This window comes from Taudactylus pleione, unplaced genomic scaffold (assembly GCF_031769625.1).
Source record: "Taudactylus pleione unplaced genomic scaffold, aTauple2 ptg000386l, whole genome shotgun sequence".
Classification (NCBI taxonomy): domain Eukaryota; kingdom Metazoa; phylum Chordata; class Amphibia; order Anura; family Myobatrachidae; genus Taudactylus; species Taudactylus pleione.
In genome coordinates this window covers 13,957,420-13,981,932 of record NW_028284787.1, presented here as the reverse complement: position 1 = coordinate 13,981,932, position 24,513 = coordinate 13,957,420, and the positions used below count along the sequence as shown (strand labels likewise).

General features: G+C 44.7%; 1 protein-coding gene across 7 annotated transcripts in view; it reads left to right on the top strand.

The window, feature by feature from the left end:
- CTNND2 (catenin delta 2) overlaps positions 1–24,513 on the top strand; it is a 708,944-nt gene that overhangs the window by 545,844 nt on the left and 138,587 nt on the right. The window lies entirely within an intron of this gene.

Below are 24,513 nucleotides of genomic sequence, written 5' to 3'. Positions count from 1 at the left end.
GATGTCATCTGATGATGGAGAGGTGGCTGATGCCTCTAACCCCGACTCTCCTCGGCAAGAGGCGGAACCTAAGTCAAGGATTAATATTCCTGCCTTGGTGCGTGCGGTCAGATACGCATTGGTTATAGAGGATGACAAACCAGCCCCTTAATCTAAACACCCTCTGTTTAAACAGATAAAGGTGTCTTCTGCAGTATTCTGGTGGATCACATAGCTGAGGCCTGGCAATCGCCTGGCAAGAGGTATCAACCTCAGAAACGTTTGACCTCATGTTACCCAATTCCTGAGGCTCATTGTAAGAAGTGGGAATCACCCACTGCAGTGGATTCACACGGTACACGGTTAATTAAAAGTTCAACGTTACCTATGCCTTCCATTTCTTCCTTAAAGGATCCTACGGATAGGTAGATGGAAACTTGCCTAAAGTCTATATACTCTCTTTCAGGAGCTGTTGCCCGGCCATCCATGGCTATCTCCTGGGTAGGTAAGGCTATAGAGAGTTGGGCTGATACACATGAGGGCACCTTGGAAGTTCCAGAGAATCCGGTGTCACTGGACGGCCATATTTGGGATGTGGCTGCATATATATCGGTGAGGCCGCTCTGGATGCAAGTTTACTGACTTCTAGGGTCTCAGGTGCGGCTGTCTGCTCGCCGTTCCCTGTGGCTACGCTATTGGAGCGCGGATGCCGATTCTAAGAAAGGCCTGGAGCCTTACCCTATGATGGGGAGATTTTGTTTGGTCCAGACTTGGACAAGATTGTTGACACGTTGGCCAAATCCAAATCTGTATTTCTGCCCTTAGCATCTGTTCCTGCAAAGTCTCGAAGTTCCTCCTTTCGTACCCAAGGAAAATCCAAAGGGCAGTCCTTCCCTAGGCTATCCGCTGCCAAGAAGACTGCCAAGCTAAGAAATAGGCCTGGAGCACAAGATGCCCGGCCTCCAAACCAAAGGATAAACCCGCAGCCTTAAGGGGTGGGCCTCCCTCTGCTGGTAAAAACCCAGTGCTGGTGTAAAAACCACCAAGGATGCTTTGGTAAGAGAAGTGGTCAATCAGGGGTACGCTCTCTCATTCCTTCGAAGACCTCCCCACCAATTTTTCTGCACAGGCCCTCCTTCTGACAAGATCAAGGCCTTGCAGATCCAGAAAGCCATATAATCCTTGCTGCAGGCAGGGGTAATTATACCAGTTCTGTTATCTCAATGAGGGACTGGAGATTATTTTACTCTCTTTCTGGTTCAGAAACCGAATGGGTCTCATCAGCCTATCCTCGACCTCAAATCTCTTGGAAAAAGTCCTCCTTAATTCCCTCACAGAGGATGGTTCATTTGGAAGCCCTTCTGGACTCTCACCAGTAGAGAATCTTTCTAACTCCAGAAAGGATCTCAATGCTGCAGCTGCAAATATGCAGATGTCTCCACAGTCGCTGGGTGTCAGTCCACTCAGTGTTGCAGGTTCTGGGATCCATGGTGTCCACATTTGACATGGTGAAATTCCCTGCAGGGGCTGATCCTCTCCAGCTGGAACAGATTACCCCACCGGATCAGAGCTCAGACGATAGTACTCTCTCTGGAGGTGCATCTATCCCTCTCTTGGTGGCTACAGACATCTCATCTAACCAAGGGTTGCACCTTTTGGATCCCTGACTGGATACTCCTAACATTGGATACCAGTTTCCAGGGATGGGGCGCAGTGACCGGTCCACACTCTTTTCAGGGCCAGTGGACAATGGTAGAGGCATCCCTGCCCATCAACATAATGGAACTTTGGGCTGTGTACAGGGCCCTCATGATGGCAAGGCACATTCTTCACGGAAAGCTCATGCAGGTTCAGTCCAACAACGCCACCACAGTGGCTAACATCAACCATCAAGGAGGCGCTCGAAGTCGGGCAGCAATGTCAGAAGTGTCACGTTTTCTGACGTGGTTAGAATCTCATCTCCCGGCTATATCAGCAGTGTTCATTCCGGGACTTCTCAATTGAGAAGCGGACTTCTTCAGCCATCACTACGTGCAGCCAGGGGAATGGTCTCTTCACCAAGAGGTGTTTCAGTTCCTAGTGGACAAATGGGGTCTTCCAGAGGTGGATCTCATGCCTCCCGACACAATCACAAGTTACCAGTGTACGGGTCCAGAACAAGAGATGCCGTAGCAAGCCTGGTGGATGCTCTGTCAGTAAAATGGACCTTCCGATTGCATACCTATTTCCTCCAGTCTCCCTGCTACCTCGGGTGCTTCGGAAGTTCAAGCAAGATGGTGGCACTGTCCTGCTGGTGGCTCCAGCTTGGCCCAGACGTCATTGGTACTCAGATCTTCGTATACTCTCCATCGACATTCCATTTCTCCTGCCTCAACATCTGGACCTGATGTCTCAGGGTCCTTGCCTTTACCCGGACCTGGATCGTCTGTCTTTGATGGCCTGGCTCTTGAAACATCCATCCTAAGGTCCAAGGGATTCTCTAGCTCAGTCATCAACACAATGCTTAGAGCATGTAAACCGGCCTCTGCCAGGTTCTACCACAGACTGTGGCATACATATTTCCAGTGGTGTCATACAAGAGATTATGACCCTCAGGTGTTTCGAATTTCCAGAATACTGTAATTCCTTCAAGCCGGATTGGACTTCGACCTACGCCTGGCCTCGTTGAAAGTGTGGTTTCAACGTAGAATTGCTTCGCTTCCAGATTACCACACCTTCCACCAGGGTGTCCTCCGGATTGAACCTCCCTTTGTCCTCCCAGTGGCTCCCTGGGGTAGTTCTTCGGGCCCTTCAGGGTCTTCCATTTGAACCACTTGATTCAGTGGAACTTAAGTGGTTAACAGCTAAGACTCTTTTTCTTCTGGCTATTGCATCTGTCAGAAGGGTGTTGGGAGCACTTTCCTGTCATCCTCCTTTTCTGATATTTTACCAGGACAGGGTGGTGCTTTGTTTTCACCCTGAGTTGCTTCCTAAGATTGTTTCTAGTTTCCTTATTAATCAGGAAATTATAGTACCGGCCTTTCTATCACCAAAGCTCTCGGCAGGTGAGGCCTCAGTGGATGTGGTCCGCGCCCTCAGGATTTATGTGGATCATACCAGTTCTCTTTGGAAATCAGATTCCTTGTTTGTGCTCTATGGATTTCACAAGAAGTGATGGCCAGCCAACAAACAAACATTGGCTAGATGGCTTCGTATGCCTATCTCAGAAGCTTACACACAAGCAGACAGCCTGTTCTGCATTCTGTTAGGGCTCATTCTACTCGGTCTGTGGGTCCCCCCTAGGCAGCTTGCCGTGGCGCCTCGGCTGTCCAGCTTTGTAAGGCGGCCACGTGGTCTTCTGTCCAGACCTTTCTAAGGTTCTATGCATTTGATACCTTCACCTCTCAGGATGCTGGATTCTCCTCTCAGCGCAGGAGCGTCCCCACCCTTAAAAGGACTGCTTTGGGGCATCCCCAAGGTTTCCATGTGGAGCCTATGGACCCTGAAGTAGAAACTGAGAGTTATTGTAAGAACTTACCTTTGTTAACTCTTTCTTGGAAGTCCATAGGGTCCACAGGGCACCCGCCCTGACGCACCTGGCTTCATATGGGCTTTCGTACTGATCACCGGTTTCCCGTCTTCTTCTCTGTGAGTGTGATTCTTGAGTGTTCCAGTCTTGAGTGTTCCAGTCTCTTATCCTCCTCCGGCCTTTGGCTTTTTACCAACTGAGGTGTCTCTGGCTCGGGGGTGGGGTATAGGGAGAGTGGACCCAATGCATCATGGGACTTTAACTGCATGGTACCCGGATTGGTTCCTATCACCTACACCCCAAGTTTAGCCTGAAGACCCTATGGACTTTGAAGAGAGTTAACAAAGGTAAGTTCTTACCATAACTCTCATGGTGCCTTATGTAATAGCCAGCAAGATGCAGACACAAGCACAATCTCACTGAGGTAGCCTGTATTTTTAAGGTGGCAAAAAATAAAAAATCAACTTGATTTTGCCTTTTAAAATATACTGACGCTTTAAAAATATGAAACAAACAGTAGTGCAATATTGTTAAGCTGGAATCAGTTCTAATATTGTATATGCCAGGTAAAAAACCGTGCCATTAGGTATGGTCTACTATAACAAACAGACAATAGCGCTTAAGCTGAACCCAAGTTCTTCACTGGCTATCAGGAACTTGATTCTATCCTATTTCTCTCGAATGATCCTCTTTTCAGGTAAGTTGAACATATGGAAATCGGGAAAAAAATCCATATAGTGTAGTACAGACTTTATTATAATTCATGCATTTTTACATAAAACAGAGTGGACGAGTCGAACCAAGTACCACCTCGGATCACTTTGGGGTTCTGAGTAGAACCGAGTCCCAACTCGAGTCTTCTTGCCAAGTTTGGAACTCTGATCTCAAAAACTGATATTTTGGATTGCATTTAAGTCACTCTCTAGTGATTTCAGGTGCTATGAGGTGGTCAAAATTGACTGGAAATTAATGTTTTTTATGTTAATAATTCTATAGGAATAGAAACAGGTTACAGTTACATGATTTTAGCTGTTTTTATAAATTTTTAAAGAAATCCGAAATGAAACTAAATACTTGAGGGTATTTTTGCCAAAACCCGACAATTATTTAGAACCAAAACACTGGGGTTTGCGCACATCTCTACTGCAATGTGTGAATGTGTGTATCAAAACATTTAAGCTTTCAACACAACGTCAAGGATCCTTTTTATGCAAGTCCAACATCAATGTCTCAAACAAGCAATGCAACAAATGAAATCCAAAAGATGTACACTTGGTGGTATTTTAGACAATGTTGAGTAGCTATATCTCTAAGCTTCCTGACAACTTTTTCTGTCATTTCTGCATTTTTCTTTATTTCAATTTGATAAATGTGAGCTGCAGATTCTTTATACAAATACAACTACAAGGTCAGTTATTTAAAATGTGACACATATGAAATGCACATACAACTCAGAGTGTTACCTCCTAGTGTCTGTAAATGTGGACACGTGTGATATACATATATAGCCTTGGATTTGCAATTGTGTGGTTTTAAACAAGCAATTTATAGGCTGTGTCTCCTTTTTAAATCTGACTCCAATGGGTACATTTACTAAAGGTCGCTATTGTGTTTTTGGTTGAATTTCCTTTGATCTTGCAAACTGACCAAAACCGCATATTCACTAAAGGCAAAACTGGGGCTAAAACAACCAAAACCCGAACTTTAGAACATCAGACCAACAATCGATACGAAATTAACGGGCAACCCCAAATAATGTGGCAGGCAAGTTGAGAAGAAGTAATTCACAGATCAGTATGATGTATCATGTAAAGAAAGAGTTAAAAGGAAAAAAAAACATAGCCAGCCCTGTATCTCTGAGCCTGGTCTGATACTGGAAAATTGGGGGAAACCCGGCGTGGGGTTTCCCCGATTTCCCAAAAACCAGCACCGAGCTGAAACAGCCGGGGGACTTACACTATGTCAGGGAGACACACATGCCATGCCATAAACTAGCCCCAAACTGGAATCCCTTGGGAAGTCAGGGCCCCACCTTAAAAAGGTATCTCCCCTTTCAAGGAATCCACAGGCCTGGGCTGAAAGCCCAGACTATTTCCAGCATTACTGGTGGCGGGGTTAATGGTGTAAAATAAATTGAAACAAATATTGTTCTATACAGTGGGACTACAGGTCCCAGCAAGCCTGACCTGATTTTTTCCATTGTATCTGATTGAAAGGAACAGTGGGGACAAAGGATAACCCTTTGATTTAACTGTTGATAGTGTACTTTGTTCTGTCGATGTGTGTAGTCTGTACATCTGCATCCCTCATAGTGAAGGTTTACAGGCTACTAGGAATCTTATTCATGATAATCCTCTATTTGAGGGTACCAATGAGGCCTTATTTATGAAATTGTTGGAATTTTCGCGGATGCAGCTGTTGCATCCAATATATTGGCTTTCTTTCGAAACATCAATGATCTGCTAATTGTGTGGGGAGGCACTACACAGTCTTTTGTAGATCTAATGAAGCGGTACCATAGTCTGAATAGACCAGTGAGGTTTACCTATGTTACGAGTTATACTACAGTTAATTTCCTTGACGTAACAATTACTAAGAGCAATGGTAGACTAGTTTCTTCTCTGTATACAAAGGCCACTGACAGAAATAACTACTTATTGGCCAGTAGTGCTCATCCAGCTCCACTAAAAAATGCCTTACCCTATTCTCAGTTTTTGCCGGCGTTGAGAATAGCTAGGGATCATGATGAAGGCATTAGACAGCTTAATCAGATGATGACCAATTTTGCACAAAGAGGTTACAGCATTGTAGATTTAGAGCGAGCTAAATGTAAGGCTTTGTCTGTTCCTGTGAACAAATTATTAGACAATAGATTGTCCACTGAGGTTGATAAGCCCAATAGACATATTTGGGTGAATAATTTCAATCACATGACCATCACAATTAATCGGCGAGCCAAATCATTATGGCCAATTATCAATACCGACAAACAATTAAAACCACTCATTAATTCCTCCCTAATGTCTGGTTACCGCAGAGGAAAGAATCTTAGAGATATCTTGGTGCGCAATGACATTTCTCAACTGGGGAAACCCAAGGGTAGTACATTTTTGGGTAGTCCCAAATTGGGATGCTTTAGATGTTCCAACTGCACTACTTGCAGTTTTTTACAGACAGGTCCGTAATTTTTTCATCCATTTACTGGCATTAAATACAATATCCGGTTTCATTTGACATGCACAAGTTCGTTTATTGTTTATGCCATCACGTGCCCTTGCTCTATGATGTACATAGGGAAAACAGAATGTACCCTTTGAGTCCGCATGGCCCAACACCGATCAGCCATTAGAGCTGCGATTGCCACTGGTACTAGTGAACAGCAAGACACTTTGTTGTGGCCAAACATAATCTTGCCACACTTAGATACCGCATCATAGATCATGTGCCGCCCCTGATAAGACGGGGTGATCGTAAGAAAAAATTATTGCAATGTGAAGCTAATTGGATTATGAGACTAGACACATTGTCTCCCCGTGGCCTGAATGAGGCACTGGGGCTACAATGTTTTGTTTAATTCTCTGTTTTTTGTTATGTCAGCTCACACTAGTTAGTGTGCTTTGATATTGGTAGTGACACATATAAGTATTTGAGTTTAGCATCAATTTCATGTAGTGCTCTAGCTTTGGTGCAAAGCATTAAGTTGTTGCACCAGTTAATTTATTTATGAGGTCGCTATAGTAGTGCTATAGATTGTTATTACAGTATAGGAATAGTCTGTCCTTGAACCTTGTTTCAATGTACCATAGGCATCATTCTAAAGTTATGTATAATATTGTTATTCCTGATTAATGTAGATCTTTTTTGTATCTTTTTGTATTTGTTTGTTAGTGATTATATGTGTATTGTGTTTGTGTTTTTTTGTATAGTATTCATACTTGTCACGTACATTTTTGCACATTGGCACTGTTGGTGTATTTTGGTTTAGTATACTAATTGTTCCCCATTGGCTGCTAGCTTTATATCCTGTTATTTATTTAATTGTTCTGGTATAGTGTGGATTCACACGTTGCATTTCAAATAGTTTTATTCTAGTTAGCAGCCACAGGTGCATTGTTATTTGTATCACCATGGTTACACACTGAGCCGTTCATGACGTGTTTCTCTTGCGACTGCCGTTTGGCAGCGCACATGAGGCATGTTGGAGGGTTGGTCCACATGGGGTAAGCTATTTATTTTAATTTATTTTGTCTTCTAAGCTTAATAAAAACGCAGATTAAAGGCACTGAAATGTCGCTATGATAGCTATGTTTTTCTAGTCTTTATTTACAGGGACTGCCACCGAATGTTTGAGTATATATATATATATATATATATATATCATAGAGAAGAAGCCTTACGGTTTCACATGTCCCATTAAGGATTCTTCGACATGATCTGAAAAAACCTACTGAATTTCTGACACTCAAACTCAAAAAAGCAATATAATTCCAATCATTAAGGATGACTCCTTAATGGAGGTGTTCCTTGCGCAATACAGATATGGTATGCCATCACACCCTGTGGTTAACTGCAGATTCAGCACTCGTGAGATTGCTGTCACTCAATTCAAAGAATTGTGTGCTCATTGGAATACACACATGCAGTCTATGGAACTGAGATCTGAGCAGTTATGTGGCACACACATCCCACTAAAAAAACACATTCAGCTCCCTAATTGCTAAAACTATCATACTCTGTCTATGCATGTACACTATCTTTGCCTCCATGCTCCTATATCTTCCCCAATCCCTACAGCTGTGTGGTCTCCCAACTGTGCTAGTTCTTATTTCTCTCATCTGCAACAATCTGTCTTTCCCAGTCTGCGCCACGCTGCCTTCCTGCATCCGTGGCACTCTGTTTCCTTCCATCTACATCACTACCTTCCCCCCAGCCACACCACTCTGTCTTCCCCTCATCTGTGTCACTCTTTCTTCCTCCATCTGCACCACTCTGTCACCACCAACCATGCCACTCTGTCTACCCTCCCATCTGCACCACTCTATCTTCCCCCCATCTGCACCAATCTGTCTTTCACAATCCCTACTGATGTGTGTTCTCCCAATGTGCTAGTCTGTATTCCCTCATCCGTACCAGTCTGCACTGCTCTATCTTCCCGCATCCATGACACTCTGTACCCCTCATCCATGTCTCTCTTGTCCCCTATACCATGCCACTCTGTCTCACCCACCATCTGCACCACTGTTTTCACCCTTCCGCACCACTTTGGATCGCACCCCACCTATGCTGCTTATCTTTCCTCCTCTCCACCTTTCTGTCTCCCACATCCACACCACTCTTTCTCTTCCTTCATCCACCCCACTCTTATCCCTTCTGTGCAGCTCTATCTTCTGCCCACACCTCAGTTGCATAGACTGCATGTGTGTATTCCAATGAGCACACAATTCTGTGAATTAGCAGCTCCACCATTTTGTGAGTGAAGGCAATCTCACTCTGTGAGAGTGCTGAATCTGCAGTTAACCACAGGGCGTGATGGCATACCATATCTGTATTGCGCAAGAAACACGTCCACTAATGCATCAGCCTTAATGATCATAATATCATTGCTTTTTTTAGTTTGAGTGACAGAAATTCAGTAGGTTTTGTTAAATTTCAGATCATGTCTAAGAAGCCTTAATGGGACATGTGAAACTGTAAGGTGTTTTTTGTCTAAGGGATTTCATAGTTTTTTTTATTATTTATTAACCATCAGGGTTTGGAGGAGCAAACCGGGCCACCTGCAGGGGAGACGGCAACAAAATGGTACACTAGCGTGGGCGGAGGGCGATACTGCACACAGGAGGTGTTTTAGGGGTGCAGAGGGAGAGATGGCTGCGGGGGCAGGCCGCAGTTGTGCAGGGCAGTGGCAGCAGCGGGTATGTGGAGTAGTGCACAGGGGCATCAGTGGGTGACAAAGGGGCTCACTGGCACTTGGCATGCACCTGAGAAAATCAAATCAATAAGACACAGATGCATGGCCATATCAGTGAGATCCATCCATGCATCTGCTAGAAATTTAATATGTGTAATATAAAAAAAGTGCCCCAAAGCACAACCAGCCCTGGGCTCTTCACTGCTGGTCCTGGTTGTGAAAATACAGGGGACAAAATAGATAGGGGTCCCCTGTCTTTAGCACAATCAGTACTGGGCTCATCCGAGCAAGTCTCGGTTTTGGAATAGCAGGGGTCCCCTGTATTATCCATAACCAGCACCAAGCTCTTTTTAGTGGGGGAGTAATGCCACAACTAGGGGAACTCTTTCACCGGGTCCCCCAGCTAAAGCATTACCCCTGACCACTAGTGAGCCCAAGTCGGGGATCCCCGGGGAGCTGGGCACCCCCCCAATAAGGGGGTCCCCCTCTTCAGGACACCCCAGGCCGGGGCTATCCCCATCACCCCTGGGTGGTGGGTGCCAGCTTGATTGTGTAAGGTCACACAGACATACATCTCCCCCAAGCACAACCAGCTTTGGGCAATTTAGAACCAGTCCTGGTTGCCAAAATACAGGGGACACATGATGTAGGGGTCCCCTGTATTTAATGCAACCAGGACATACATCCCTCCCAAGCACAACCAGCTTTGGGCTACTTAGAACCAGTCCTGGTTGCCAAAATACAGGGGACACATAACGTAGGGGTCTCCTGTATTTAATGCAACCAGCACTGGGCTCTGAGCCAGTCCTGGTTCTAGAAATACAGGTGAAAAAAATGAGTAGAGTCCCCCTGTAAATTCTAGCAGGGGGGGTAATGCCAAAGCCAGGGGAGCCCTTTCACCAAGTCCCCCGGCCAAACCATTACCCCTGACCTCTAGTTAGCCCAGAGGATCCCAGGTGAGCTGGGGACCCCCCAATAAAGGTGTCCCCCTCTCCAGGGCACCCAAGGACTAGGCTGATAGCCCAGGGCTATCCCCGGCACCCCTGGCTGGTGAGTGCCGGGTTGATTGTGTAGTGCAAACAGTGTAAATATTGTCTTTTGAAGGTAAACTACAGGTCCCAGCAAGCCTCCCCTGCATGCTGGTGCTTGGAGAACCAGAAGTAAGCAGGGCATTAAGGGCCCACTGGTACCTGTAGTACTCCTGTAAAGGAAATATTAAAGTAAATACACTACACGGTAAAAATTTTTTATTTGGTTGTATCTTCACCTGGGGGCAGCAGCATTTAAGCTCTCTTTCGGGGCCGCCGCCACCCCAAGACTTCCGTCGTCTGGTGGGTGCCAAACTGCTTGAGCTACTATTGTCTTCGCCTTGTGGGCGCCAACCCACCAGGGCTTCTGGTGTCTTCACCTGGGGGGGTAGCAGCCAATTAACTCTTTTGCAGGGCTGCCACCTCCCCAGGGCTTAGGATATCCTCTTCACCTAGTGGACAACAGCCTTTAAGCTCTTTTTCATGGCCGCCACCCACTAGGACTTCCAGGCATCTTCTTTCTTTGGGAACTCTTGTACGCTCCCTCCCAGCCATCGGACTGCCATGCTGCTACCTCGCATTGGCTTATATAACCCAGCCGAAGGGGTGGGGCGATGACTTCATGAGCCGTGGGTGCCGGGGATAGCCCAGGGCTATCAGCCTAGGCCTGGGGTGCCCTGTAGAGGCGTGACTAGCGGTCAGGGGTGATGCTTCAGCTGGGTGAACCGGTGTAAGGGCTCCCCTGGCTGCGGCATTACTCCCCTGCTAGAAAGGGTCAGGTGCTGGTTCTGGTAAATACAGGGGAACTCTATGTATTTTTTCCCCTGTATTTCCAGAACCAAGACCGGCTCAGAGCCCGGTGCTGGTTGTGCTTAATACATAGGACCCCTACGTGGTTTGTCCCCTGTATTTTGGTAACCAGGACTGGTTCTGAAAAGCCCTGTCCTGGGTGTGCTTAATACAGGGGACCACTACGGCGTTTGTCCCCTCTATTTAGCACAACCATACTGGGTCTCCAAAGCCCGGGGCTTGAAGCACAGACGGATCTCACTGACCGCGTCCATGCTTCTGAGTTTATTTATTTATACACAGATGCAGGCATTACGGATTTTCCTGATCTGTTCCTGCATCTACTGCTAACGCCTGATATACCCCCGGGTCCTGCAGCCCGCACCACCGCTGCTGCTAATGCCCACTACCTTCCCCGGGTCCTGGCCGCGGCTAACGCCCGCTTCCTTCCCCCGAGTACCACCGCCGCTACCACCCACAAAGGACCACCATCTTTGTGCACCCAAGTGAAACCACAGTGAGTACACTCCCCCTTCTGAAGGCATCTACTGAGGCTATACAACAACTTGAAGCTCCCTATCTGTATAATGGCGCATTTGTGAGGTAATCGTTTCAAAACTATAACATTCTAATTTACCTGATCCTACCGTGGAACAATAGCTACCTACTAAAACAAACCCCAAGTCTAAATTTGTCCTGTACCCTGACTTATGCCTTCCCAAAAATCCCCCATAGAGAACAGCACAAAAGTTGTCCTAACTGAGTGTCAGAATAAACTGACGGTTGGAATGTCCCAAATCCTCATTTTTGCCCTGAAATTTGGCATGCTGCACCGAGCGGCAGTTCTACCCATCTGTGCTAAATTTCAGCTTGGTACCTCCAATAGCTTTTGTGGTGTAGCCCCTTAAACACCATGCCCCCCCCCTTCATGAATTCTCTAGATTCTGTTTTGTTTTATTCAGCCCTAATATAAGGGCATGACTGTGCTCTTTATATATATATATATATATATATATATAAGAGATTACAGCGCCAACTGAAATAAAGACTCCTTACTATAGTTAGACCAGGGAATTCGAATGATCTGTCTTAAAAAATAGTAATAAAAAGAAAACGCCAATGTGTGATTTTTTTCAAAAGCAAGCACACCCCAATGGTATGGGTGTCAGCTCAATCAGTAGATTAATAACAGTGGTGGTCTGTTATATATGTGAAAAATAAAGATATTACAACTGATATAGAGCGCCCTTATACAATATATATATATATATATATATATATATATAAATATATATATATATATATATATATAAAACAATGTATTTAAGACAAAACAGCCCTAAACATATAGGGCAACACATATGCAAAAGCCACATATCAGGTAAATACATTAAATTGTATTTTAAAAAGACAAAAAATTCATAAAAAGCATCAAGTATATAATGATAACAACGGCTTATCTGATTTAAAAAAAAAAATCAGTTCGTGAATAGGTGGAATACAGGAGCCTCCAACATTTTTCGTCTAAGGTATCAGACTTCTTCAAGGGCTATCCCTTGGTGTGAAAGGGGTCTGTCCCTGGTCTGACCCAGTTTGGAACAATTTTCCAAATCCCAGGTCAGACCCGGGACTTAGGTGTAAAAGTGGTATTAGAGTTGGATGTCAATCCATTTGTGGGGAGTAAATATATGCATTTCTGTACTACATGCTCATGAAAATGCACCAGTAAGTAGATTGGCACTTATAGAATTTGCATTTCCCTTATGACTTGAGAGGTGGAACAGCAAGTACAAAGTTAGAACAGTAATAGTAAGTTCATAAACATGTGGTACAAGGAAATAGTATTGCTGTGCTCGTGTGTTAAAGCAGCTAACATATAAAAATAATAAAATAAATACTAAAGAAATAATAAATAAGAATAAAAATGTAAAATAAATACAAGAAGCAATAAGAGTAAGATATAATAAAAATAAGCATGTACTATAAAAATGGCAACATATAAAGCAAGTAAAAAGGTGCAATTTATGTGCGTTAGTAATGTTTATAGCCTTATAGGAAAAATTGGGGAGCAAAGCTTACGGGGCTCGGGAGGGGTGCTGCTTGGTAGAAGTCCCGGATCCCGCGATTAGCGGTTCCAACTGTCCCTAACCTTACCCTGCTAGAGGATGGGCTGGTCCTGCCGTAGTTTTCTCCTATTGCAGCGGTTGCCGGCGGTCTGTGTGAGCACCGCTTGGCTGAACCGCGGCATCAACTGATGATGTCGGACGTCCGCGGTCGATGTAACTTTAGTCCCATTAGCTAGCCTATAAAGGCTATCAACCATATTAACGCACAGAAATTGCACCTTATTACTTGCTTTATATGTTGACGTTTTTAAAGAATATGCTTCTTTTTATTATATCTTACCCATATTGCTTCTTTTATTTATATTTAATTTTAATTTTTTTAGTGTTTATTTTATTATTTTTATTTGTTCTAGTAGCGCTTAGTGCTAGCTTGATTACAAGTACATGTTACACACTCCCTTGAAATGCAATGTAATAAAACTTGGATGTATCCTTAAGTAAGTTTTTTAGGAGGCACATCTCATGTGTTTGCCAGATACATGATGATGATCATGATTGTCCTCTCCAGCCAGGGGCGTATTTATAATGGGTATAGGGTGTTCGGTGCACACGGGCCCGCAACGCACACCCTGCATCCATACTTTTTTTTTATACTTACCTCTCTGAAGTCCCATGGAGCAGCGCTACACAAAACGTCTGGAAAATGGCCACCGCAACATTTTCCCGGTGACATGCACAGTAGACTCCGGGGAGAGAGGAGTCTCTTAATATGCCTCTGTGTCCATCTGATAGTACTTAGCATTACAGCTACATTTTATAAAATTGACATTTTAATTTTGGTATAATGCAAGAAAAAAGATTACTATTAGAATTTAAATGGCAACACAATATAAATTTATTTGGATTTGTTTATTTGTCAATTAATTTAGGATTACTGCAGTAAACAACATTATCATTAGAAATTGAAAGCAGTAAATGACAAAGAGTAAATGCGACTATAGCATTTATTGACATATTTTATTGACTTTAGCATTTATTGACATAGCATTTTTTTATAACACTGTCTATTTTTTCTTGTATATGTGACACATTAACTTTTATAGTTAAGATAATGCACCTTTTGCATGTAACACAACAGTTGGTTGTAAGTATACACAGTTATATGCTTGATATAAAAATATTCCTATGTTTTGACCTTAATGTATTGTGAGATATGTGTAACTCAGTATAAGTCTGTGTATGTGCCAGCAGCAAAATTATTATTATGACAATTTATGCAATGCTGTACAGAGAATATGTAATTATTCACATCAGTTCCTATCCTATTGGAGTTTACAAACTAAGGATCTGATACAGACCCGCTCGCTAAGGTGCGATCGCTCACTGTGAGCGATTTTCGCCCATCTGCGCATGCATATAATTCGCAGTGCGCATGCACAAGCCATTCGTAGCGATCTGATTTTGGTAAGCCATTATAATGTCGCTGCTTTGAGTGGCAGATAGTGCCGTTTGTGGGTGGTAACAGGGTAAGGTGCATGTGAACGGGGGAGTGGTGTTGCGAATGTAGGCTTGTCAGGCCGCCAAAATGCAGTGTAAAGGGTGTGTATAAGTAGCGTTATTGTACACGTCACCTGCATGTATTTCAGCCCGCACTGATCGCAGTGCTTGCGGCAGGGAAAGGCAACCCCAAGGGCTGCGAGCTGCTCCAATGGCTCACGATGATCCCGATTAAACATTAAATTCCCGGAGATGACGTGTTGCGAGTGGCACGGGGCATCTTCAGACTCTTGCGAGCGCACTTTGCCTTAGCTCACTAACACACAGTGGGCGTCCTTACACGACGCAGTTTGAACGCTTAATTTACATGTCCGGCCCCTTTTTGCCAGCGAGCGATCGCATCTTGTGTGCGGGTCTGAATCAGGTCCTAAATTCCCTAACATACAACCACATGCACACAATAGAAGCAATTTTGATCAGCAGCCAATTAATCTACAAGTATGTTTTAATGTGTGAGGAAACTGGATCATCTGCAGGAAACCACAAGAGTGCTGGGGAGAACATACAAACTCCACTTAGATCGGGTCCTTGTTGGGGATTGAACTCATGACCCCAATGATATGATACAGAAAAGCTTACTATTCTGCCACAGTACTACCCCAAACAGTGCCAGTTAAAGGTCCATATGGGCCTGGAGCTGAAACTTGTGAAGGGCCTATTGTGTGCCGTGTTTTTTTTTTCCCAGCGCCACAGGAATGTTGCTAGTGATGTGGGAGGTGTGACCGGTGTTGTGGGAGTGTGGTCTGGACAAGGGGTATATTAATAGTGTGACAGCATGCCGGTGTTTGAACCTCGGGTGGGTGGACGGAGGGTATGTCCCGTGGTTTCAGTGGGTGGGACTTCATTCCAGGGGTGAAGCTATGCTTTCTGTTACCCAGGGCAAAAACTCAGCTTGACCATCAGATAATGTAAAATACAGACCAAAGCACACAAATTATCTCCAATAAATTGTCCAGCTGTCTGAAGAGTATCTGTGTGGTGAAGTACACATCGGAAAGCAAGAAAATTTAGGTAGGGTAACAGAAGGGTCAAAAAAACAGTACATTAGGTTAATGAACAACATAGTTGGTTTAACCAAATGAACAAAGCAGACTGAAGCTCGCAATACAACACACCATTTACCCTTGTAAATTAATTACCTTTAGTTTTAGTTTATTTAACTCTCCTTGATAAAGAGAACTTTAAACCCATTTCCCTCTCCACCTCTTTCACAGATCTTATGCACAGTGAGGAGGGATCACCTAAAGGCCTCCAGGCCATCGATGTGCAGCGAGGATAATCGGTGAAATTATACATGTTAAATTTATTTGCAAATCACGATCATATTTTGATCGTGATTGGCAAATCTGTGAAATCCAATATGCCAGATACGGGTATAACAATTTAACAAAGCATTAGAAAGAAGAAAAACGTGCCACTTGGAGAACAGCAGAGAAAAGTATTTAGTTAATTAGGAGGGTTTGTCACAGAGGGGTCGGAGTAGGGGGAGCAGACTCATCCATCGCCCATGAATCACACATGGGTAGTGAGTGTGGAGATCAAAGGTGGTGAAGTGCCACCATATGAGAGCCACAGAGCCCAAACCTGAGAGAATATATGACCTCTATCATGAAGGTAGTAGGGAATATTTTCCATCTCCGCTATATGCCGGATTGGGACTTTAGGGCAGAGAGGGTTGGTGGAAGAGGGTTTTTCCAGTTACGAGTAATCAAACTTTTAGCAGAAACTAAACTGTGGGATACCAATTTAACAGAGCGTTTACTAAGATCAGGGGGGGGTAACTTAAAAGGAAGGTCCATGGGTCCTTCGGGATTGGACTCCCAAAGACAGTGTCCAGAAGAGCATGAACCGAGGTCCAGAAAGGTTCAAGGATCAGGCAGATCCACCAGATATGGGTGAGGATACCTCGAAGGCCACATTTTCTCCAACAGAGGGGTGAAGCAGCAGGGAACATATGGGAAATCCGTAATGGGGTGTAGTACTAGCGGTAATATAATTTGTAAGAAGTTTCTTTAAGGCGAGTAGAGATAGAGGTTTTAGCAATTGCCAGTCTCATGTCGTCCCAAGTCTCTTCGTCAGGTGGAGGGGCGAGGTCCATCTCCCAGAAGGATTCATGGGGATTATTAGTAGGGAGAGCAGTGATGGGAATGCCGTATATTTGAGAGATCATCCCTTTAGTCATGTGGTAATGTATACAGAGTCTTTCAAAAGGAGTGAGGTCGCAGAGAAGCGGGGCCTGGGGTAAAGAGCCTAAAAAGTGTCGGAATTGGAAATATTCAAAGGGATTTAGGGATTGGGTTGGACATTGCAGGTCTGAGAGAGAAAGCCAGAGCCCCTGTGAGCTAAATTCAGCAGGAAATTTAAGGGACGCTGTATCCATGACTTCATGCGTGATGTATGTAAACCCGGGGGGACATTGGGGTTTAAACCATACGGGGGTAAGAGGAGATATAGGGGTGGTAATAGCAAATTTAAGTGAGTATAAAACCCATATGTGTAAAATGAATTTAAGTGTTGGAGGAAGGTTATAGGGAGAAGGACAGTGTTTCTTTTGTAGGCCCCACAGGGAGGATAGGTCTGGGGAGTTGATATAACTAGATTCAATAGCAAGCCAGAAGGTCGTTATGTGGGGGGGAGTACGAGGTAACCATGTGGGAAAAGTGTAAATCCAGGTAGTAGAGCATAATATCCGGGAGTCCTCTACCTCCCTTGGAAATAGATTTTTTTAAGGATGACCTTCAGAAATCTGTCAACCATTTTATTTGAAATGGCAAATTCCAAATAAAACGTTTGATAGATTTCTGAAGATTTGAAGGAGGTTAAGGGGAACTGCCACTGGGAGAGTCTGGAAAGGTAGAGCCATTTAGGGAGAATATTAATTTTGATTGCGATGATCCGGCCCTGCCACGATAGTATTTCCAGGAGGTCAGATCTGCTTGTAGCATTGTAAAAAGCTCTGGACAATTATCCTGATATAATAGATCATAACAGGATGTCAGGAAGATCCCAAGGTATTTGATTTTTCTATGTTGCCATTTAAAGTTGCAGGAGGATTTAATGGCCTCAGCGTCCTGGTGGGGGGAATTTTTCCCAGATTTAAAAAAATTGATTTTATATCCGGAGAGCACACCATAGCAGTATAGTAGATTATAAAGTTGGGTAAAGACATCCGGGGTTGAGTGAGGATAAGTAAAATGTCGTCGGCACAAAGGGCGATTTTGGAAGATGTATTCCAAACCTGCACTCCATGAATGCTAGGGTTCAGTCGGATGAGGTAGGCCAGAGTTTCTATTATCAGGGCAAAGATCAAAGGGAACAAAGGGCAGCCCTGCCTGGTGCAATTTGAGATAAGGAAACAGTTGGAAGGGACACCGTTGAAGGAGACAGTAGCAGAGGGCCATGACACCAGTCAGGAAGTCTCCCAATATCCCAAGTGATCATAGGGTTTGGGACATAAAGTTCCAGGAGTTCGACAGACAGGATAACAGCCGAGGATCTCCTAGAGTCTTGGTTAAGTCTGTTGGCTAAAATTTTGGCATATATTTTAACATCTAGGTTGAGGAGGGAGATAGGCCTATAACTAGCACAACTGTGCGGGTCCTTACCCTCCTTAGGCACCATGACGATCTCTGCCTACAACATGGAGTGGAGGTGGGGAACCAGATACCCCATACATTTTTTTTAGTATGCAGTTGTAAAGCCGTCAGGTCCAGGGGACTTGCCGGACTTCTGCTCTCTAATGGAAATTTCGATTTCCTCCTCCGAGATCTCACTCAAACCCCTGATCGCCTCATGGGACAACTGAGGAAGATTGGCAGCTGAAAGAAATTTTTGAATTGCCGTCTCAGTAGGTGGGACAGAAGTAGGGGGTGAGGCAGACTGCAGGTTGTACAAGTTACTGTAGAAACTCTGAAATTCAGAACGAATAGCTGCTGGGTTGTGAAGAAGGCGATTTTTGGAATTTTTAATCATGAGGATATCTTTATGAGTTCGTGCCGCACGGAGCCTAGATGACAAAATCTTATTAGCCTTATCTCCCTTTTCATAAAAGGTTTGGCGTAACCATTTTAGACGTTTAGCCATGTGTTGGGAAAAAAGGAGAGCAAGAGAATGCCGAACAGTGGGAAGCTCCTGTTGAAGGGAAGGGCTAGGGAACTATTTATGTTGTGACTCCAGTTGCTGGAGCCAGATGGAAATGGAGTTAGTACGAGTTAGAAAGTCTTTTTTAAATTTTTAGATGCTATACTAATCAGATGCCCCCGTAGAACAGCTTTATGAGCCAACCAGAGGGTGGCATAGCATAATATTCTAAGGTGCTGTCATATGGAACCATCAAAAAGCGTTATATTACTTTACATACAGCAAACACACACCTTTTAATAGCATGAAATGGTGCATTCTATACCCCTGCTGAATATGATGGTAAAGTTTACACTTTAGAAAGATAACTGACATAACTGAGTATATTGAAAATGCTAGGATACTCATACCTGCACTACTGTTAATCTGGCTGACAGGTCAGTAACAAATTACTAGACACAGAGATGACAGAATAATTAACTTATCTTTTACTGCTCATGAGCAGCACCTTTTTCTGCACTGCTTCAGAGCTTGGCTCCACCTCCTTCTGCCTGCCACTTCCTTATTTCCTCTGCTTGGGCTCCTCTTGCCCACCCAACTCTAACAGGGTCCCATCTCTGCGATACTACATGGTCATCCTGGAGCTTATCCCTCCAATTCCACACAACACTCCCACCCCCCCTCCCCCACAGTTGTAGAGGGCGGAGCTGTAAGGACCAGTTATCAGTCACACTTACACCCACTGCTGTCATGATGCAGCAGCGGCTCCCCTGCTGCCTCCCTTTGTGCCGGTGGTAGAGAGCGGAGCTATACTGGGGATCTGTCAGAGTAAGACACTACTGTAATGATGCAGCTGCTGAGCCCATTTCTTGATCTGACGGTCACTGGCAGGGCAGGCCAGGCTGCTGTAACAGGATTTTTTTTTCCTGTCAACAGCAGAGCCTGTGGGCCTATTTTGATGTGGGGCCTGGAGCTACAGCTCCACCCACCCCATTGTTAATCCAGCCCTGACCCCAAATGCATTGAACAAGCTGCCTGTGATACATGTGTAGCAATCCCTTCCAAAGGGTGGTTGTTACTAGTTTAGACCAGCATTTCCTGCCACTCCGCTCTACAGGCTAGCTATGCCCCTTTCAAACTGCATATGCAAGACAGGAGCAATAAATGCCTTATTCTTATTTTTTTTTTTTTTAAACTATGATCTAGAGATATATGAAAATAGAATTGGATAACATAAATCCAGTAAAGGCTAACTCTGGCTCAAACATCTTACTGAAGTAAAGCATTTACTAGACCAGTGGTTCTCAAACTCGGTCCTCAGGACCCCCACACAGTTCACGTTTTGCAGGTCACCCAGCAGGTGCACAGGTGTAGTCATTACTCAATGACACATTTTAAAAGGTCCACAGGTGGAGCAAATTATTTCACTTGATTCAGTGTGGAGACATGGAAAACATGCACTGATTGGGGTCCTGAGGACCGAGTTTGAGAACCTGTGTACTAGACCAATGAGAGCCCCATGCATGAATCTGAACAGAACTCCATTAAAAATTTGCCATGGGACCAGAGCTTTGCAAATGACAGATGGGGACATTGTGTCATAGTGAAATGAGTTTAGCAGAAAACTATGATAACTTTGATATAATCTCTATTAAGCAGTGTCAAAGTACATTCAATGTAATAGTTGGAATTGATTTTATTCCACCAAATCAGTCTTGTCTATATACTGTACATGTAATAAGCGAGAAAGTGTGTCTGACTGTCTGTCTGTTTGTCCTTTATGCATGGCCAGTTTTGGACCTAGCCCTACCAAATTTGGCAGGGTCATGTAGTTTGACCAGGATTAGGTTTTTGCCTAGGTTTCAACTCCGTCAAAGCCACACACTGTCACACAATCCCTAAAAATGGGGACACTCTTAAATAACACAGGTTCACGGGCTGGCTGAAGTGGAAACTGGCAGTTTGCCAAAAACCTGTGTGAAATCTACAAAAGTATCTTTTTGACCTTACAGTCTGAGCAAGTGTCAAACTTTTTTACTCATGCAAGTTTACATTAAATCCAGAGTTAGTCCTTTTTAAAGTGACCATATATTTTAGTCAGCCCTCTGTGTTTGCATGCAAGGGCATAACTAGAACTTTGGGGGCCACATAGCGAGATCTTAAAAGGAGTCCCCCAGAGGTTAAAACAACACATACATTTGCCCCCACACAGAGCCCATTCATGTTATGCCACCCAGAGCCCATTCAGGTTAACCACACAGTGATACCCCTTACACATTATGCCATGCAGTAGTAGTGCCCCTTATACATTATGTCACACAGTAATGCCCATAATATGCCCCTTACACATTATACCACACAGTAATGCCCTTTACAGATGATACCATAGTAGTAGTATCCCATACAACACATAATTCCACACAATAGCAGTGTCCCTTACACATTATGCCACACAGTAATGCCCCTTATAACATTATGCCACAAGGTAATGCCCCTTATACATTAGCCCCCCTCGAGCATTTCACCTCCCTGTCTCCCTCCAGCAGCATTTTGCCTCCCCTTGTGTGCCATCAGCAGCCAGTAGGTGTGGATATGGAGCCAGGCAGCCAGCTAATTACAGCTGGCATACCTGCAGACATGGACAGACAGCGCCAGTGCAATTTGAATCTGGTGTCGGTCGCAAGCCAATCGGAGCTCGCAGACTAGCACTGCTGATAGGCTGCCGGTCCGCAAGCTCTAATTGTCCCGCGACCATAGGCGCTGTTTCTCCATGTCTGCTTGCCGGTGCACCAGCTGTAATCACCTGGCAGGCCGGCACCAAATCAACACCACTGACACCCCTCTGCTGCCCTGACTTGACCGGCCCACCTTATGTGCATTACTGGGTGCAGGGAGACTTGTGGGCCACAGAGGCAGCTCGGGCATCCCTTGCACCCACGGTAGTTACGCCACTGCTTGCATGCATGTCAGCAAACTGTGGGATTCTTTTCAGGATCAATGGAATGGGGTTATAGGTGAGGACAATGTAAATAATGGCTGCAGATGTACTTCAGGGTCCAGTCTTCAACCCGGGCTACAACAGGTATCCCAGCTAGTTTCAAATAAGGCTGAAACTATTCTGACTCTCATTACATGTAAGCAGTGTGTAACTATTCAGATAGCTAAACCCAGTTCATCTCTTAATCCACAGACAATGAGGTTTTTGAACTTTTATTAATACTGACTGGAATAATTGCCCATATAATACAGGTGTGGTTCTGCAGAGAAGATCACTGTACTTCTGGTAACAAAATAAAATAAGAGAATAAACAATGTGGTAAGAAGATATAAGCTTTGTGGGGAACAGGAGACTTACACAGCTCCTGTCAGCATCTCATATACAGAATCTGCAGTAGAGGTTATTTCCCCTTCTTGCTAGGGACCTGGAAGTGACGTGAGTGAGGGTGGAAGTGCAGTTCATGCCCATGAAAGCCAGCTAAACAAGTAAGTTGTCCCCACTTAAACAAGAACGTTGTCCTCTCGCGTGCTCGGTGGCTCGCTACGCTTGCCACATAGTTATATTCCCCCTCTATGCCCACTTGGATGGTAGGAAATGACACTGGACACTGGCTGATGACGTCAAGGCCCTCTCCGTGGAGACACTACCCAGAATCTGCAGTAAGATAAATGGAAGATTCAACCCTTTGCCTTGTCACATGGTAAAAGGGGAAGAGATAGATCCCCTTCCGTAGAAGTATGATGACGTCATCTGCCAGTATCCAACGTCATTCCTGACCATCCAAGTGGGAATAGAGGGGGAATAAATTCATGTGGCGAGCAAAGCGAGCCACCATGCACGCAGCATGGTGAGTGAAGCGAGCCCGCAAGGTGCCAACTATCTTATTTTGGGGAAAGTGTGGGCATAAATCTCCACTTCCACCCTCACTCACCTCACTTCCAGGTACGTCTACTGAAGGGGTTTTATGCTCTTCCATGGTAAAAGGTAGCTAGGCATTGTCAAACAAATGCAGATCTGCACAGAACAGTAGACTTAACTAGCAGAGTGCAAGACATAAGCTTTGCACACAAAATCACTGGCGAGACTATATGAAACAATATTAGAAATGCTGTGGATACAGTACAGAAACAGTAAATCATTCTCCTGAAACTGAAAGGTTGTCCAGGGTATAAACTTTGATTATGTTAATATAGTAACGGAGGGGGTATTGAAATTGCCTTTCAAGGACTTCTCCACACTTCCTAGCCTCAGAGGCTTTCCTTACTTTTGAGGATGATTAATAATAATAATGTGTATTTATTATTAATATTATAGTAATAACAAAGTCCCAAAGTCCCTCTTGCCTCCTGCTGCGATTACATTTTTCCACGATAATCTGAGAACTACAGAGTTGCGTAAGTTTTTGCTGTAAGTACCGTGCATCCGGAAAGTGGGCCTGATTCAGAGCCGGACGCTCTTTCAGAGCGCTCTGAATCACTGCCCTCCCTCTCTTTTTTTAGAGCGGCCTCCTGGCCACACGCATAGCTGTAGCGAGCAGCCAGGAAGATGGTCGTGATGGTCAAGACCATTGCGACTATCGGGCTTGGGACGAGACCCTTGTGGTAGGGTCTCGTCTGCCGCAAGCCCTGCAGTGCTTTTGGCTCTATCAGAGCCAAATCCAATACCACTGACATCACTTGTGATGTCAGTGGGGCTGGGCCCAGACGGTAGGGCCCAGACGCCCCCGGCACGCCCACCAAAGTGGGCGTGCTGTCACTCACAATCGACAGCACGCCCCCTTTGTAGCGAGACCCATCCGAGTCTCGCGCATGCGCACGACGGAGCCGGGTCTGTCGTGCTCATGCGCACTGGCCCAACATCGACCCACTTGCGAGCCCTCAGTGCTCGCGAGCGGGTCTGAATCAGGCCCTGTATTCACAGCGCTTCACTTTTTCCACATTGTTGTTACAGCCTTATTCCAAAATGGAATAAATTCATATTTGTGATCAAAATTCTACACACAATACCCCATAATGACAATGTGTAAAAAGGTTTTTTGAGATTTTTGCAAATTTTATTTAAAAAAATCTAAGAAATCACATGTACATAAGTATTCACAGCCTTTGATCAATACTTTGTTGATGCACCTTTGGCAGCAATTACAGCCTCAAGTCTTTTTGAATATGATGCCACAAGCTTGGCACACCTATCTTTGGGCAGTTTCGCCCATTCCTGTTTGCAGCACCTCTCAAGCTCCATCAGGTTGGATGGGAAGCGTCGGTGCACAGCCATTTTCAGATCTCTCCAGAGATGTTCAATCGGATTCAAGTCTGGGCGCTGGCTGAGCCACTCAAGGACTTTCACAGAGTTGTCCTGAAATCACTCCTTTGATATCTTGGCTGTGTGCTTAGGGTCGTTGTCCTGCTGAAAGATGAACTGTCGCCCCAGTCTGAGGTCAAGAGCGCTCTGGAGCAGGTTTTCATCCAGGGTGACTCTGTACATTGCTGCTTTCATCTTTCCCTCTATCCTGACTAGTCTCCCAGTTCCTGCCACTAAAAAACATCACAACATGATGCTGCCACCACCATGCTTCAATGTAGGGATGGTATTGGCCTGGTGAT